General features: G+C 40.7%; 1 long non-coding RNA gene across 1 annotated transcript; it reads right to left on the bottom strand.

Moving 5' to 3' along the window:
• Positions 1-7994: 7994 nt before the first annotated feature.
• Positions 7995-9152, bottom strand: LOC143157379 (uncharacterized). Its single transcript, XR_012994775.1, has 2 exons — positions 8748-9152; positions 7995-8213 (listed from the first exon to the last, which is right to left on the bottom strand). It is a non-coding gene; the product is annotated as an uncharacterized LOC143157379 (long non-coding RNA).
• Between the last annotated feature and the right edge of the window lie 263 nt (positions 9153-9415).

Here is a 9415-nt window from a genome sequence, read left to right as displayed (position 1 = left end):
GTAAACCACTGAAAACTCTAAATAAAGGGAGGCTACTGATTTTTCTTTTTACAGATTAGGTTTTGGATTGCAGAACACCTCATTGCATATTGGTAACCGCTGAAGGGTGGGATTGGATTGACAGCCTTCCCAAAGTGCTACCTTGAAATGTGAGCGTCGAAATGCTGCATTTCAGCTTGGCAGTCAGCCCTGGTCTGGACTGGAACAGAAGACTTCTTTGGGATACTTGGATACTGAGTGAAATGTCTTTGACAATTCAGTATGTGCACTGAGAGAACGTATCAGTGTATCAAAACGCAGCAGGCTTTCTGTTGCTGAGGTCCCAATATTTTCGTGACCACTTCTGCACAGTAAGCATAGTGTAACTTTGCTGTAAAGAGGATTGCTGTCTTTCCTTTGGAAACTTTATCCATTGTCTCTTTCACTTAATCTCTTTTCTTTCATTGTATTAAAAACTCATCATATTCCTTTCCATCAGTAGTTAAATTTCTGGGCTGGTAGCAGTGATTCTTTGCATGTACTCCGCATTTTCACTTTGATTTTGAGTCCTTCTCAGTGATAGGCTATAAAAAACACCAAATCATTATTGCTGAGGATGCCACACTGATGTAACTGCAACCCTCTGTAGCTGAAAAATATCAGGGACAATTCTCTGTTCATCTAATCCTTGACTTTGAGAAATCATCAGATCGAAGGCAACCACTCAGCCAATGTATGCTGGTTTTTTTTCATTTCCAAAAGAAATGCCACAATTTGCAGAGCAGAAAATCCCCTGTATCCTTGTGTAAAATCCTGCAGAACGAGACATGCTTATGGCTGTGAAAAGAGGGAAAGGCAGATAAAGTTCTGACCCCAAGTAGAAGTGAAACTGCTGTCATTTCTGCCACCAGGGCTCTGATTTCACCCAAGAATTACAAGAACTGCCTACTTTAAAGAGTAGTTTGCCTCCTTAAACAGTGTTTTTGAGAAATGCAGCACTATCACCCCAGGTATGAATTTGCATTAGTGGGAAGTGATATGCCATTGTGAAATGCAATCTCCAGAAATTAATTCCTCCTGAGTGAGTTTTCTTATGTTGGGCTTTTTTTTTTTTCCTTTTAGACTCATCGATTTTTAGGCCAGATGAGATCACTGTAATTGTTTTGTCTGACTTTCTCCATAACATCAATTATAACCAGGCATGAATTAATTCTCCTTCGAATTACAGACTGTATTTCAGTTGAGAAATCCTATTTTGATTTGAACAAAGGCAGTGATGGAGAACCCACAACAGCATTTACTAAATCATTTCAGTGGTTAATAACCCCCTGCTTAGATAAATTGTAATCTCCTTTCCAGTCTGAATTTGTCCAGCTTCAAACAGCAGCCCCGAGGTACTGCTGTACATTTGTTTGCTAGGCTGAAGAGCCCACTACCACAGTTTCGTTCACTGTGTAGGTGCAGAGACCGTGATTGCGTCTGCCCTTAACTTTTTCTTGGGCAAACTAAACAGCCCTCAGATGAAGAGTTTTTCATCCTAGCTGCTCCAGGGAGTCCTAGCAGAACTGACTAGCATAGTCAAAATGAGAAGGTCTGTTATCCATGCATACACCATTGATGTAGCGCTAATGATATTTTCTTGTCTTTGTGCAGTCTTTGCACGTGCTGGAGCAATGGTCAAGCTTTACAGGCCATGTCTGAAGCAAGTCATCCCTGGCAGCCTTACCACTGCTTCTTGCCCCTTCCTGCCATTCGCGAGGCAGAGTGTCACCAGATCTGTCAGCACACCACCACATGCCATCTCTCCTTAACCCACTTCAGTCACAGTGATTCACGTTAAAAAACCAACAACCCACAAAACAACGGAAAAACAGCAACACATCATTTGGAGTGTTAAGGCTAACCTAGATCATGGTGACAGAAGAGGGTTGGAGGGCAGTGATGTGAGCAGCTACGCTGGGTCACCTGTAGTCAAGGCATGGTGTTCAAGCTCAGCCAAAACTTCTCTTTGCTTTGTCCAAGGCTGTGCGTTGAGCACATGTTTCCATCGAACAGTCCTTAGTAGGAACCACTTTTTACTGAATATTTACACCTGACTTAGTGTAATTACCTGCTGACAGGTAATTTTTTTGCCTTTTACCTGCCTAGCTTGTATATCGGTCAACAACTGTCAACTTTGCCACAAGCAACTCTTGCTCTGTTAACCCACAAACTTGTTCTCCGGAGTTCTTCAACCGTGGACTCACCACAACCTACCAACTTCTGGGTCTGCTCAAGATTTCTCACCCCAACACAGCACGGAAATAATATTAACATTGTCCACTGAAATCAACAAGACAGCTTTGGGGCCCTGCTTGCAACTGTTAAGCCAAAACGTAAATGTTTCTGGAAACCTCAAACTGTGAGTTCAGAGTGGGAAAAGACTTGAAAATTCACCTGTCACAGGTGCTACTGCAGTTTCATTGTCGTTTAAACATAAATTAGCCTTTGTTTTGACTTAGTGGGATTCCTAATGAAATATCTTGTGACTGCTTTTGTTTTTAAATTTACTATGCTTTAATTCAGTAACTGGTTTATGACTGTAATTACAAGTCTTTCAAGCAACACTTATTAAAAACAAATTAGGTTGTTCCAAACTCTGGTGATTTTATGATCATGTAGATCAATATAACTCACAGTTAATTAAGCTCTTTATCACTTTGGTTTTCCATATGCAATGTATTACAGCATTGCAATAATAGGCAATATTCCCACCTTTCCATACCAATTTAGTCGTATTAAAACAGAATTTGGTTTATAATAACAGAGGCTGAAAACCAGACTTTACTTAAGTTGCCTGCCGCGCAGTAACAATGATGTGATGGTGTAAGTTGATAGTGTTTATCTACATAGGAAAAAAAATCAGAAATGTGAGCAGAATCTGAAAAATGGTTTAAAAAAAAGGCAAAAAAAGCAAAAAAAAAAAAAAGCAAACCAAGTTAAAACTGCATTTGAATCTTTGTTTCCTTTCCAAATCTTATCAGAGTTGTTACAGGGTATAATTCTGGCTGCACTATAACGAACAAAAAAAAACCCCTTAGCTAGGTTAAGATTGCAAGTATTCCTTAAGATGTCCAAGCCAAAACATGTAAAAAAAATACAGCCTGGACTTGTTTTCTTTCTTACAAGAACTGCTCTTTAATAAATTTCTCTTTAATGGGCACTAACACTCCAATTAAAGATTTTGGTATTAAAACAGGGTAGAATTTATCAACATGCGATGCCTTGAAATTTACCTCAGTGACCCCCTAAATCACAGTCTGTTGCCCTTGCTATAGGGAGCTTGCACTATAGAGCAATATGGTGCCTGTTTCTAAGTGGCAGTAAATATAATGTAATGCAGGGTCTTTCAAACACGGTTTGACCAGCCGGAGTTCAGTGAGGTGCCTTCTACTCATCCCAGGGAACATATTGGTTCCTCTGAAGTCACTGAAGTTATGCTACCGATTTCAGTGGAGCTGGGATTTCTCTGTCAATTTTAAGTTTTCAATGGTTTTACAGCCAGTGCATTTTTGTTGCTAATCTTGTTGATTTTTATACCAGGCTGTGTAACTTGTGTCCCTGCCCTAGGTTCTCCCTCTCAACTGTCCTTAGACTCAGCCCTTTGTGGACCACACTCACATCTTCATGCCTAGAAAATGTCTATTGGGAGTAATACAGTCAACAGAAGTACAGGGAAAACTCTTATGTTATTCTATAACATTATAACACTTGTTTCATTATTTTTACGTTATTTACCTTCTCCCTAGCATGTAGGTGCTAGATCAGGTGGCATGACTGGAGAAAAGAAAACTTTCCCCTCATGATGTCTGAGGAGATGCTAAAATGTTGATGTTGATCTAAGAAAAGTTATTACCAATCTCTACAAACCTGGTCTCTCATATATGCCCTATATGAGAGACTAACATGGCTATAGCAATACTCTGATTACTGTGCATGCAATTCCAGACACCGTGTATGAAGAGGATGACCTGTAAACACCTCTGCTTATTTTCATCAGCTTCCAGATGCTTTGTTTTCACAGCTACAGAATATTGCAGGAGTCTCTAAGTGGTAATGTTAAAAAAAAAAATGTTGTTGCTCTTCAGAAGTTTTGTCCTGAATCAGGACCCTGCAGGGATATCCTCACCAAAACCTCCAGGCCAAGATTCAGCAGTCTTGCAAATTTTTATTTTCAAAAAGGTGTAATTTAAGATACAGCTGTGTTTTAATGCTTATAGAAAATGCTTATAGAAAAAGGCCATCAGCCAGAAATTCCTGACACCTAAGGTTATTTTCCTGCACTGACCTTCTCCATCTTTGCCTTCATATTTATTATGGCTGGAAAATAATCAACATGAATTTAATGAATTTCAAAGGTGTTTGGAATAGTTTTCAATCGCAAGCATGATCCTGCTTTCTTGGAAAAGAGATGTGGGCACTTTTTGCTTGTGTGTTTTTTTTCCCCCAGTTGTCATAAGATGCACGCTTTGTATGTCACCTTTTTACTGGCTGATAACAAAGAGCATCACTTGATTACAGGGATCATTTATAGTTTTAAAATACTTAATTTCAGAGGTATTAACATGTTCCTTTACAGTCCTCTTGGGCTGAGGTGCTCCAGTTAAGTATAATTGCCAGTACTACACACACTTAAACATATATCTATACCTTTTAAAAGATCACAGGGTCACGTCTGTCTGGGGATGCCAGGAAGCAGTAGGAGCTGCTCCTACCTCTCCCTGGACATGCAAAGGCCATACTAAATGAGACACAGCTAGCTGTGCTTTGGAGGCTCACCCGTGACCCCACGAAGGGGCTGGCAGGCAGAACACCGGTCTGCAGCCCAGCCTCTGCCCAGCACTGGCTGACCAACCTCTCTGGGGCCCCGAATAAATGCTTACCTCAGGCCAAACTGACTAGCTCCATTAATCATTTATTAAACTGGGCTGGTGTGGGGATGAACATTTCTAGGCTGCTGGGTTTAAGTAATAGTCCAATGTACTGGAGTTACCTGATATAATCACTACATGGTTCCTGCAGTCAGTTCTTTATGTAATACATCTTTGGAAACTTCGGTCCTGTTGGTTTAATTGACTTATTGGAGAAGAAGAGGGCCACGAAAATGATCAGGGGGATGGAACACCTCTCCTATGAAGAAAGGCTGAAAGAGTTGGGGTTGTTCAGCCTAGAGAAGAGAAGGCTTCGGGGAGACCTTATTGCAGCCTATCAGTACTTCAAGGGGGCTTATAAAAAAGATGGCGGCAAACTTTTTAGCAGGGCCTGTTGCGACAGGACAAGGGGGAATGGCTTTAAACTAAAGGGGGGTAGATTTAGACTAGATAGAAGGAAGAAATGTTTTACGCTGAGGGTGGTGAAACACTGGCACAGGTTGCCCAGAGAGGTGCCCATGCCTGGAAACATTCCAGGTCAGGTTGGACAGGGCTCTGAGCAAGCTGATCTAGTTGAAGATGTCCCTGCCCATGGCAGGGGGGTTGGACTAGATGACCTTTAGAGGTCCCTTCCAACCCAAACTATTCTATGACTCTATGATTCTATGAAGAAAAGGACAAACACGAGCGGATAACATGTGCTACATCTCACACCAGCGGTGGTGTATGCAGGTCAGGATTCAAGCATCTCACAAAAGCAATATTCTTTCTTTTCTTTCAAACGGAGAGAGAATAAACCTAAAGATTTGGAATCATTCCCCCCCCCCTTACTGCCTATCTCTTTAACAAAGACAACTGATGTTCGCACACGTGCCTCACTCTGTGCTTCAGACGGGATTTTGGTTATTAGAGGGTTCAAAACACTCAGTGAATTATACGAACACAAGGGAAGCAGACTAGTGAAGACCACTTTGAAACATTTCCATTTCTGCTCTGGCCATTTCTGGTATTTCTGGAAAAGAATTCCCACTAAACCACCCTGGTACTTAAATTAGGGAAATCTGCCTTCTGTTGTCTCCTGAAATATCTCAGCTGAACTACATTGTCCTGGTGGGCTTGAAAAAATGAGAAAAATCCTGACATTGAGAATGCTTGCTGGGGATTGTAGCTTTGATAAAATTCCCTTGATGATAGTTCAGATTGATAGCTGCTGTTCTCTCTGACATTATATTTTGTATCAATATGTACAACATGCAATTCGCCTATAGAGGAGCTTTAGAAAACAGTAACTTCTGATGTAATCTAGGGCTGAGTTCAGAAGCAAAGCCCAAGAAATTGTACTGTTTCAGGATCACCAGCTGTTTGTGTCCTTGGACAAGCTGAGATACTTTATGGACTATCATTTCTGCAGTTGTAATGGATTCACAGGGGCAAGTTTAAGATAAATCATTTTATTGTTCAAAGCAATAACTATTTTATTGGATTTTTATCTTCTTGTTTTTTTCACGTGGATCCCCTGTTCCCATATACTCCAGCAACCCAACTGTTGCTGTGGTATATTGATAATTTGAGAATATTTATAAACAGATTAGGAGCCATTCTTTCTTAATATTCATGAACTCAACCCCTTTTTTCTTGCCTTGAGAAACAGCTTAATTAAAATAACAAGGTGGATGTTGGACCCAGTTTGAAAAAGAAGAAGATTTTGTGAAATACTTTATTTTAAATGTTATTTCAGCAGGTGGTAGCAGCACACATATACTGGCCAAAAATGCTGAGAAAGATCATTAAGGAGAAAAAAAAAGTCCTCCCTCAAATGTTACCAAAATGTCACATCACATCGAAACACTTTCAAAGAGGAAGATATGTTCTGTCCTGATGCACCAGTTTCATAATATTGTGATATTTACATTCTAATGATAACTAAACTTTGATCTTTGGGAAATTATAGAGCAAAGAGCTTGATTTGCTGTGATTTTGCCACCTCCCCGAGGGAACGAGATGCAGCCTGCAAGCCTCACAGGGGTTATGCAAATGGAAAAGACAGTAAAATATTGGGAAAGACGGCTGTTTGGATTATGTGTGCACAGAGAAGTCATGAGGATTAACCAGGTTGAACATTGGGGTTTGGTTAAGGAAAGCTACACAAAACCCATGCAAACACTCTCCTCCACTTAGGAGGAGAGGGGGCTAAAGACATAAACCTGAACCTATCTATCTTTTCCTGACAGTGGCTCTTGAGAAGTTTGGAGGCAATGGGCTAAAGAGATTGCTGAGCTTCAGCTTTAACCTGATCCATGTTGCAGAAATAGCACTAACACAGGGAGGAAAACCTGTAAAAACCCTCCTTAGGAGGGAGTAAATGACATAATTCTGGGTACAGCTTAGTAGAATACCGCTGATGCTGTCCTCTGAGCAAGGTGGAGGCTATGGTGTCTACATAGAGCAGACATGAGAGCAGGGTGTGCTCTCATGTGTCCTCATACAAACATCTACTTTAACAATTAATCTCTGGCTTGACACAAGGTGCGGAAAATATTTGCGTTGCTGGTGAAATACTGGCATGTGGATGCTGCTGCAAGGCAAACCCTCATTGTGCAGCGGAGCCATTGTTCGTTCTCACTCCCCTCGGAGCCTAGAAGCAAACGCTTTTCCTTCACAAATTTTTCCTTTCAAAAGCCCAGCAGTTACTGAGTTTTAAGGGATTATTGTATTTGCTTTGGGGCATTGGGAAACTGGCTGCCTTTAGTGTGAGTGCAAGAGGAAAGAGCAATTGTACCTGGGTTTGTACCCTTGGGTGCTGTATCCTGGCAGGCACATCCTGTAGCTCAGTGATATGTTATAGCAAGCAGGTTCCACGCAACAGGGGGATAGTAAAGAAGGGAATAGGTGGTGCACAACGGCATGCAGCCGAGGACATTGCTTTGCCTTGGTAATCATCTGCTACCATTTAACTATCCTGGGCAACATTGTGCTTCTCCAAACTGAAGAAGCCTTTACATCCATTAAGGTCTCCCAGCGACAAGTACCTTCTGCCCCAAAGTAAATTTCATCAACTGCCTTTCAAAGTGTTGTGCGGGACAGAATCAATTAACCCTTAAGAAGTAAAATCTGAGAAACATTTAATGAATTCATCTACTCTCTCCTGGCTGGAAATTTTGCTGTAAGAAAGAATCTTCTTGGTGCCATGGTGCCTGACATAATAGTCTCTGGTGTGGCTTTTGAGACCCAGATTGTCAAGTGATGTATATTCTGCGTATTCCAGTAATTCGATGATACTGCTCATATGCATCTTTCTGCTGGAGCTGATGTGTAGAAAAATATCTGCAATGAGAGAAACATGGTTTTTACTGGTAGAATCCTTGCATAAGCTCTTTATACAATAATTCTACACTTCAAATAATATAATATTACATTGCATAAAGGAATGCAATTCACATCTGAAACTGAAAAATGCCTTTTGTGATTGACTTGGAGTCTTTAACTAAGGGTTAGAAGACAGTGTTCTCATATGTAGGGAAGTTTCTGTAAATGGAAATATAAACTTTACAAACTGTTCTTGGTTTGCTTTGTTAATAATACTCAGTTAATTAATGTTTTATATTTAATTACGGTAGATTGCAATTCATTATTTCAAACAGGTCTAAAATCTAATAGGCATCAGACTACAGAGCAAATACCCTTCCTTTGTGCACAAAACCGCTTCCAGCTTCTCAATCTTTTGTAATGTAAGTACAGGAAAAAGAATTAAAAATACGTACACAAAGGGAGATACACTAGAAAATTTTGTCTATTCATTGAAGCTGGATAGTTGACATGACAAGAAAAATTAAAATGGGATTTAGAGACACATTTTACCTTGTAGAATGAAGAGCTTTCAGGATTTTACTTTAATTACCTTCTTGTTCAGTTTTTCCTTTGTTGTCTGAAATCATCAATGAGAGTTTTGTCTTCTATTTTCTATTGCTATAAATCTCTTGAGCAAAACTGCTGCCTTCAAGTAAGAGCAGAACAGAACAGGAGACAAAAGCACAGAAATGTTTAGGCAACAGATTCCGTTAAGAAAAGAGAGGGAGAGAAAGAGAAAGAAAGTACATCTGACTGAAGCAAACTTTCTAAATATTTTCATTTCTTTCTCCTGCAGAAACTTTCTGACCTCCTCCAGGAAAGTTTCTCAAATCTGCTGTGAAGACAGTAGGGTAGAAGGCGGACTGAGAGACTGTAGTGCTCTGCCCTGCTCCCCCTGCCAAGCTCTGTCACAAGGCTGTGCCAACGCTGCTCTGTCCTCTTCCAACTCCCCCACCCGCTTCTCACTCCTAACCTGGCCCTAAGAAAGCTCCTGAGCTGTCTTGGGAAGGAAAAGAGCTAGCAGAAAAAGAAACACACTGAGAAAACCTGCTGCCTGACCCCAGGAATTGGGTACATTCAGGTCACTGCAACTCACACGATGCGGCAGCTGAAACGCAGCAGCATCAGCTCAGGGCAGATGAGTCCTTCTTTCCTGAAAGGTTATTTGAGAGACGAAG

Source organism: Aptenodytes patagonicus, chromosome 2 (assembly GCF_965638725.1).
Source record: "Aptenodytes patagonicus chromosome 2, bAptPat1.pri.cur, whole genome shotgun sequence".
In the NCBI taxonomy this organism is placed as follows: Eukaryota; Metazoa; Chordata; class Aves; order Sphenisciformes; family Spheniscidae; genus Aptenodytes; species Aptenodytes patagonicus.
Note: the sequence above shows the minus strand (reverse complement) of the source record. Positions and strands in the feature narration are given on the sequence as shown.